Raw genomic sequence first — 8,969 nt, 5'->3', positions numbered from 1 at the left:
TGCATATACATATACGGTCTACATGATAAACCAGTCTCTTCCTCTATGCTCACGCATATTCATATACATATTTACACGTGCACGCGTATTCCGCGTCGCGTATCGATTATCACGGGAAGGGAGAAAGAGAGAGAGAGAGAGAGGCTGGGCTAAGCGTCGACTGAAGCAATTCCACGAGTAATTATCGGCAGGTAACCAAACATCTAATAATCCCAGACAAAATCTATATTGAGGCGTGCTTGCATCGAGAGTGTTTCCCAACCGATATCACCCTTCCCCCTTTCTTCCCTTACCACGAAAATCCGATATAATTCGCAATAATATAACGAGGTTGATCGCGGGCAAACCGAAACGCGTCAACCGGATCCTTTATACGACGACGATGGGCCAAAGACGGACCAGTTTGGTTGGAGCGATTGACAGCCGGATGTCTGGCAGACGAGTGTCCTTCATATAACTAAGTACGTGCCCCTGTGGGACTTTTTCGTCGTATGAAATTGAACAGAACGAAAGGAGGGGCGTAATGATACATCACGAACGCATGGTTCGGCTTGAAATGTTTGAATGTTAGTGTGAACGTTGCTTGTTCGAAATTATTGCTCACGACTCGACCGTGTTATTAGACTATTTTCTTTACGGTGTGCCTCTTAAGCGTAATACGTATGGACCATGAAGTTGCTATACGAAAGAGAAGCTTAAACGGCCCCGACCAGGATTACTACAAAAGTATGAGTAATAATATTTGAACGGACAGAAATTTCGCCAGGGGAGTTTATTAAAGTTGCCGGATGATCTTAGTTATCTTCTTTCCTTAGACGTGAACGACTCTTCTCTCTTCCTATCTCTCTCTTTCACTTCTGAGGATCATTAGTATAAATAAGGTTTAGGCGCGCGTAAACGATACGACGATTTCGTGGCTGCTCTTTAATCACTTTTTCGCGTTAAGGGTATTAGGCGGATAGGAGCGTCGTATATTGAGTCGCTAAACAGTCGTCGTCTTTACTTTCTTACGAGACTTCTTTATCGCTTAGATCCAGTCTTCTTTCATACCTAATGATCAACCGAAATTAGGAAACAGGAAGGTAAAGTTAATAAAAAAAGCATACAAATATAGAAAAATGTCACGTTCAAAAATTAATAAAAAATGGAAGTTATGCGAGAAAACTATTTAATTTAAAGAACATAGATTTTATTACACAGGATATAAAATAAAAGAACAACTTTTGCTTTTATGATTCTAATAAATATCATCGCCGTTAAATTCCCTGCACGTACATATATATTTGCTCTTTGCCGCGTTTATTCTGTATATCCTGTGTAAAGAACGGTACGTAAAACCTTCGAAACATCGCTGCTTGAATCGTTGCGCTATCACATTTTCTACCCTGAAAAACCAGCCCTGAAACTGGAGCACAGATTTTCCAGTATGTACTCGGTTTCGAGCCAGCGGTGCGCGCGTTCCTCTTTGTTCAACGCCCGTCGGCTCGGGTGCGCGTCAGTGAAGTTTCCCTAGCGACGGCGGCGTGGCGTCGGCGTATACTGACACGAGGACGTCGATGCAAAAGTTGCGTCGCGTGGAAATTAAAGAGGGAGAGATCCGTCTCGTCCGCCACTTCAAGTACGAAGTACGGTGGTAGCCGCGGGTGGAGGACGAATGCGATTGGTCGGGCCAAGTGGATTTGACGGGGGTGCTGTCGGTGGCTTTACCCCCGGCGCGGGAATCCTGCACCAACACGGTGGAGGGTCGTCGAGCAGAGTCGATAAGAGTAACGCATCTAATGCAACGATCTTTCGCTGTTCGTTATATTACCGGCGAAGTGAGCCACGGTTGTCACGTTCCTGCAAGAAGCTTTCCCACTTTACCGTGAAAATGGTCCAGCTTCGACCAGGGTCAGGGAAATATTATCTCGAGCGAAGGAGATACAGCGAAAGGAAAACACTTTCATCAGGGTAGTTTTCTTTAATTTCACTCTTTTCTACGAACTAAAAAATGTCGAAACAACGTTCGATAATATCTCAAAAGGCGATGTTTCGAAAACAGACTGGAAAAATAATTGAATTTTTATAACGTAGGTAATTCACATAAATATTGTACGAGAAAAAATGTTTTATTTACATGGTAATTGAATGCTCTGCCCGCTATATAAATGAAAAGTGTCTTAATTTTGTCACACTCTCGGGTACAACTTTTTTTATCTACTGGCAGAACGAGGGTACGCTTCAATGTAGCGCGTTTACGAGATGCGTGAAACGATTGTCGCACCGCTGGTGAATAGTCATCGACGCGGTGGATGACGAGCTTGGACAAAAAACTGAGGGATTCTTGAAAACGAGGAGTTTCGTCGTTTCTTTCAGAGAGAGGGGTAGGGACCAGTCATCGATGTACCACAGGGTACGAAGAGGGCGGCTGGTGCAATGTGCATAGCGCGCACGTATGCAGGCACACAAGACTAGCGCATGTGTGAGATTTCCACTCCCCCGTGCCAACATCACGCACTTGATGTCGTCCGCCTCCACCGTCGCCCAGTGGATGTCAATGACTCGGATGACTTCGTGAATATTCGTCGTCAGTAACAACGACGCCGACGACGACAGAGGAAAATCGATTGCCATCCAGACACCGAGGCTCCTACAGGGGTGTCGGGGATCTCACCGAACCGAGCGAGCCACGATGAAATGAAACGAGAAAAATTCAACGAGTTTGTTTCCTGTCCTTTTCCGTCGCTTTTCATCTGCCCCGTCTTTTGAAAGAGGATTTAAAGCGTTCGAGCGTCGATATCTGATCGTGTTATATAGCTCGAATATATATATATATACACACATAGATATATATGTATAAAGAAAAGAGAAAAAGAACATAAAAAAGAACGGACGAAGATTAGGCGAACGACGTTTTATTTTCGCACCACTGCTAACGATATCGGCAATAACGTTCAATTTTTTTCAACGTCACGTCGAGCTTCGAGACGCGATAAGCTTCGTCAATGTTTTTCCTTCAAATTATTGCAACACGTCTATTTCGCTGGTATTCTCACTGCTTCGAAGAGCAGTACGAGATAGGGTTAAAAAAGACAGACAGCCAGTCTGGTTGACCACCTCGGCAATCTCTTACAACCGTCTGCTCCGTTCACATTCTCATCAGCCCCCTCTTCCATCCCTCAGTCGGCGACGAACACACGCGCGCACTGCTGAGTGCGCCCCCGTATGCACCGTAAGCTATAACACATGCTTGCTAACTCGAAGACCAGGTATTTTCCATGTCGTATTCGAGCCTCTGTATGCAATATGTAAATGTCACTTTTATCAGTTCGCAGTTTCCCGTATACCTATCTCGTTTCTTACACACCACGCCCTCTCGTCGTACTGTCAAAATTATTTGCCCTAGGATTTCACGATCGCGCAAATTTTTTCGAGTATTCCACAGCACGTTCTCTGGTCGACCGACCAACTCGTGAAACTTTCGTAGTATAGATTAAACTTGAACCGTGCGTTTACTTTTTAACACTCGCCGCGTCTCGTTGAATACGCAACGTGCATAAATTACGAAGCCGTCCCTTGAGAATACTCGTCCGAAACAAAAGAAACAAGGCCCCCGTTATTATACCTGACGCCGAGCTGTTCGTCCAGCCTCGCTATCCCTCGTTTATAAATGCAAAACGAAGAGAGAAACGTTCTTTACCGACCAATGTTGCACACACCTCGAGCTTCACGACTTTTATAAGGTGACAGAACAGAGCCACGGGGAGTCGACTAGCACCGGGGACTTTTCTTTTAATTAATTTGGGAATTACCATGAAGCTTGGCAGCCGGTCTCCCGGCGTAGCCGTCGCTCCCACCGGGCTGCTGCATTATGAACAACTTTTATAATTAAGCAATGAAGGAAACTTCGTCGAAAAATTCGTGTCTACATAGCTTCGTGCGTTGCCGTCTCTTTCTCTCCTTTCACCCCCATGTCGTCATCTTTTTAGAACTTAGCGCCGTCCCCTGCCCTTGTTTCTCTATTTTCTTACCCGCTTCTTAACGCTCTCGTTACCTTTCCTTTTTCCTCCAAAATTTTCTCCGACCTCGCAGAAATTTATAACGTTCCCGAGATCTTGTATAAATAACTATGAAACGTATCCATTAGAGCGAGATGAACGTTTTGACAAAAGCCTCCGACTACTTTTATCCAAATACATAATTTATCATCCACGAATTTTTAACATTTCCAAGACCCTCGAATACATTACGACAATGACGGCGCAAGAAGTTTGACGGAAATGGAAAAAAGGTCGATATCAACGCGCTACGTCTTGGATATAGAAAGCGCGTTATCAAGATTTATTCCACTGTTATTTCATATAACTCAACACGTTCATGCATATCTTATGTTGTCATGTCGCTGCCACGAACACTATCGCGCGACACATGCGTCGTTCGAAAAAGATATTGCGCTATGGGTTTCCCATAGGAATTGCACTCGTTTCCTCGCGAGTTCCCATTCTTATCCGCGATTTCTAGATCATGAACACACCTCGTCGACCGTTCGATGACGTTGCATTGCGACATTTCAATTACGTAAATGGCGCGTTTCCTCGAGCGAAACGAACCCTTTTATTATACGCCATTATGTATTCGATCACTCGATTTACCGTGTGATAATATCATTATTTGATATGCAAAATTCTATCGCACTTATTCAATTAAAGTGCAATTATAATTCATTTCTATTCCGCGAGCAAAAAGTTTCGATTTTTAACACTATCGAAAAGTTACAGCGTCAAAAATTGAAGAATAAAAATATCCTTCTGTTTGTCACTTTTACAATTAACAATATGTTGCGGGAAGGATAAAACGGATCTCCGATTCTTGGACGATTTTTTACAAGTATCTTGTAATCTCCGAAGGATCGATCTATTTCTATCAGAATCGACGAAGGTATTAAGCATCAGCTATTTTTCTCGTCGGGGTTATGTTTTTCCAAGACCTTTCCGCTGTCATCCTTTATAAATTGAAAGATCGAGCTGCAGCTGCGTTCGACAGTTAATTAAAGAAGCAAGAACAACTTCCCAGAGATAAAGCAACGAAGAAGTGCCATACACGCGGTGTGTCTTAATCTACCGGGCAGGTGCAATTTTTATACGTTCAATTCCTGACGATATTGCGACCCACGAACGAACTATCGATCCCTCTAAGTTTTTGCCGCTCGACTTCCACTACACGTTCTTCCTATTCCCATCCGGTCGTATGATTTGTCGCAAAATCGCAACATCGATTAATCCGAGTTGACAATCTTCATTTTAATGTCATACGCGGTGTCGTTCGTTTAAGTAGACATTTAACTCACCGTTTAACTGAAACTGTATTGGACTAACGGGACGAACCGGTCGCGTCGGCTAACGAGAACTGCTCGTTCCGCTGAAGCGATCGAGATTTCAAGAGAAATCGTCGATTCAGTAGGAGAAACGAATATCCTAGATCTCTGGACTAAATGTCGCGTAAAATCGAGGACGAAACGGGAAACGAAGACACAAATGTTACTATGTCTCGCGTTCTTATTTTTATACGAAGAGTCACACTGTGTCTTCTCAGTGGATCGCGACTCGATCGCGGTCGTGGCTTTTAATTATCCGCTCTGGTTACGGTTTGATCTAATTCGAAGGAAAAGCACTTGAATTGGAATGGCGGGCATTGTGTATCGTGGCGAACGGTTCCAATTGTACCGAAGACACGCGAATACGATTTATTTCGAAATTTTTACCACGACTGAGAGTTTTTACTAGTGGTCAGATTTACGACGCTTTTGAAACATCACGGAAAATTAAATTCAACAGGCCCCGGCTGGTACAGAACGGATTACGACAAAGGCGTAGCTTGCCGTTTTAATTATAACAGCGGCCAACGAACTGCCGACACGCACGGGCGAAAAAGCGTGCCTGCAAAACTGATTTCGTTCGGCGTTGCGAGCGCTTTACAACATTCCGCGAACAAACTCTGCGAATATTTAACTACGATGTTTTACAAATGTTCTAATAATCCGTTTCGTTTAATACCGAGCTTTGTTTCGTAACAGTTTGTAAAGCATGCTTTACGAAATTCAAACGCGGCCCCATACAAAGTGCCCAGCATCCTGAACGATGCCTCCGTTGCATAATTATTTCGTCGTAACTAAGCAGACGAGGTAATCTTCGTGCAACAACGTGAACGTTGAATTAGTTAGAAGAACGCGATGGAATTTGCCGCTTCTTTACCTCAACCGAACTAAGCAAGCGCGATGTGAACTGCATAACCAGTAAATGATATTTCATTCTGTCACATGTCCTTCGTTAACCAAAAATTAACAGGTGGATAACAACATGATTTTTGTCGTCCTTTCATACCGCAGAGTAACTGTTATATTTTTTCATTATTTCGTCGTATTTTCTACGCTATTGTCAATTTATTTAATTTAATAATGTTTTACGTCTTCGTGTGTGATATATGTTATATATAACTTTGAGTATTATCTGCAGTTATGTAAAATTCGTAGATCCTAGAATGTATTATCTGTAAATGAAGAACTATTACAACGATTTAACAAACTATTGAGATATGTATAATTTTGTATGCTAGACTAGATCGGCCACGTAGTAGTGACACACGTACGTGAATATGTGTGTGCGTGGCGTCTCGAAAAACAGATGAATATAACTGTTCCATTGGCAGTCTGGTATGGAAGATGGTGAGACAAAGAGAGTGCCGAGACGCGTACAAATGTATATCGACGAAGATCCTGGAAATCGTTTATTAAATAAATCTAAAACTATTTTAATATGAATTCTAAGTGTAACCTTAGTGTTCCTTTACTTTTATTTCGGCAATTAAGATCCACAATTCTCAACACAAACGATGCTCCAATCTGAAGAAAACGAGTCTATATCACGCACGATACATTACATAATCGACCGTTTCATACACGTTTCATTAAGTTCAGGCACATAGAACATGGAAGGAAGGAAAGGAAAAGCGATCGCTTTTCGGAAAGGCAGAAGCAGCAGGGAGAGAGTTACAGGCGAAAGAAAGGACGACAGGGAGCGAGATATCATCTATCATCCAGCTGTTTACCGGCGAAACAGCCTGCAAATGCTATTCAATTTGCCTGATGGAAAGCCTTCCTGCTTTCCTTCCTTGAGTCGCGACCGCGTTCCGCTTCATGTCGGCATTCCTACGTTGCTAACTTCCTTCCCGTTGCTCCTTTTCTCCTTATTCCCACCCTTGCTCTCGCCAAGTTGCCCTTTCACGAGTCCTTACCGTGGTCCTTGCAGTTCTCTTTCCCTCTTCATCATTTGCCTCTTCCATCTCATCGTGTTCCACCGTTTCTCGCGTCGCGCTATCTTTTTTCTCTAACTCGCCAGCGATTTCTGGTGTCGTCGTTTGTACCAAAGACGTGTTCTGTTGCTTTTCAACGAATCATTGGCCTCGCATCTGCCACGCGATTCTCGAACTAGGGGGGAGAAGCGGAGAAAAAGAGAAACCGAGAGAGAGACGAGCATAGCTGAAGCTTAAAACGTAGCGACAGTGCGCGAAGATAAAAAGCAAGAGAGAAAGAACGCGACTAGACGCAAGGGAGGGATTCGACGAGTAAATGCAAGGAAAGGCGAAGAGAACGCGCGAGACAGGGAACGGGGAATATATACCTTTGCTTCTCGTCTTACAAGAGAAAAGCTTTTTCCGTCCCCCTGTTTAGCCGCGCTCTCGCGAGACGCGTGCAGCACCTAGCGACAAGTATTTCGCGATGAATAGGTGAAAAAACGTGAAATAGAATCGACGCCATATGGTGTTTCGCGATGCGGCGGGTAACTTGCGCGAGAAAGCCGTGTAATCGAATCGTTGTCGTTGTTAGTGTAAACGTAGGTGAACGACAATACAGCAGACTTCGTGCTTAGATAACGGATGGCATGCTTGCGCGATTTCTTAATTTTGCGTCAATGTATCAGGCCATGTAAACTGCCATGTAAACTACTCCGTAGGTCAAGATACATTCCTAGTTATAGCGATATTTGTTTTTCAACCTTTCAACATACTATTCCTCGCTATTCTTTCCTACACTTTCTTATTCTCTACGACTCGGACAAAATTGTACGAGAATCGTAGACAATGATAATTCACGCGTAACGGTCTCATAAAATATTCCTAACGAAATTTTACCGATAGCCAGAGCAGATTGAATTCGCGTTGTCGCGTCGATCCCTTCTGCTTAAGTCCGATGACACCTTTGTGTCGCATGGTACGAAAGCGGAGCAAGAAGAATTTTCCTATAAATCTCCCGGTCTAGAAGCGCGGGTGACGGCAAGTGGCTCGACGTTCGCCAGATCGCAAAGGCAGTGCGAAAGGGAGGCAAAGGGAAGGGTTGTAAAAGGGGTTCCCCGTGGCGAGGTACAACGCCGCCAAGGGGAGGGGGTAATCCACGCATCATATCTCACCGTTGACAAGCATTCATGACCCCTGGTACCCGGAGCCCTCAATAGCGAACGACATCCACCAACAAACACCCTCCACCTTCTCTCTTTCTCTGTGTTCCCATCACCCTTCGTTCCTCACGTTCCCTCGCCGACCAGGAATCCCTTAACCTCGCGCCTCCCTTGGCCACCCTCTTTTCCACAAATTTTCAACGAACAGTCCCATAGAGGCGAGCCATCGAACCGGACGAAATATGCCAACGGCGAACTGCCCTCTGTTTCGTGTGTTAAAAATTAACCGAATCACCGTGAACGTATTCATATTCCCCGTGGCCTCTCGGCCCGCGCGTCCTCCCCACTGTCGTCACCCTCCCGACGCCGGAAACCGCACGCTTTTTTCCTCTCTCGCTGTCATTATTGCGTGGAACGAATGCCAAGCCGGAATTTTATTGCTCTCGCGCGGAAGGGGGCAACATTCGTTCGCACGTACGTCCCTGAACACGTACGAAACACGGCCATTGTGACCGGCGCTCTCGCTTTTCCGAGCACGCG

The sequence above is a fragment of the Bombus pyrosoma genome, linkage group LG2 (genome assembly GCF_014825855.1).
Source record: "Bombus pyrosoma isolate SC7728 linkage group LG2, ASM1482585v1, whole genome shotgun sequence".
Classification (NCBI taxonomy): Eukaryota; Metazoa; Arthropoda; class Insecta; order Hymenoptera; family Apidae; genus Bombus; species Bombus pyrosoma.
Note: the sequence above shows the minus strand (reverse complement) of the source record.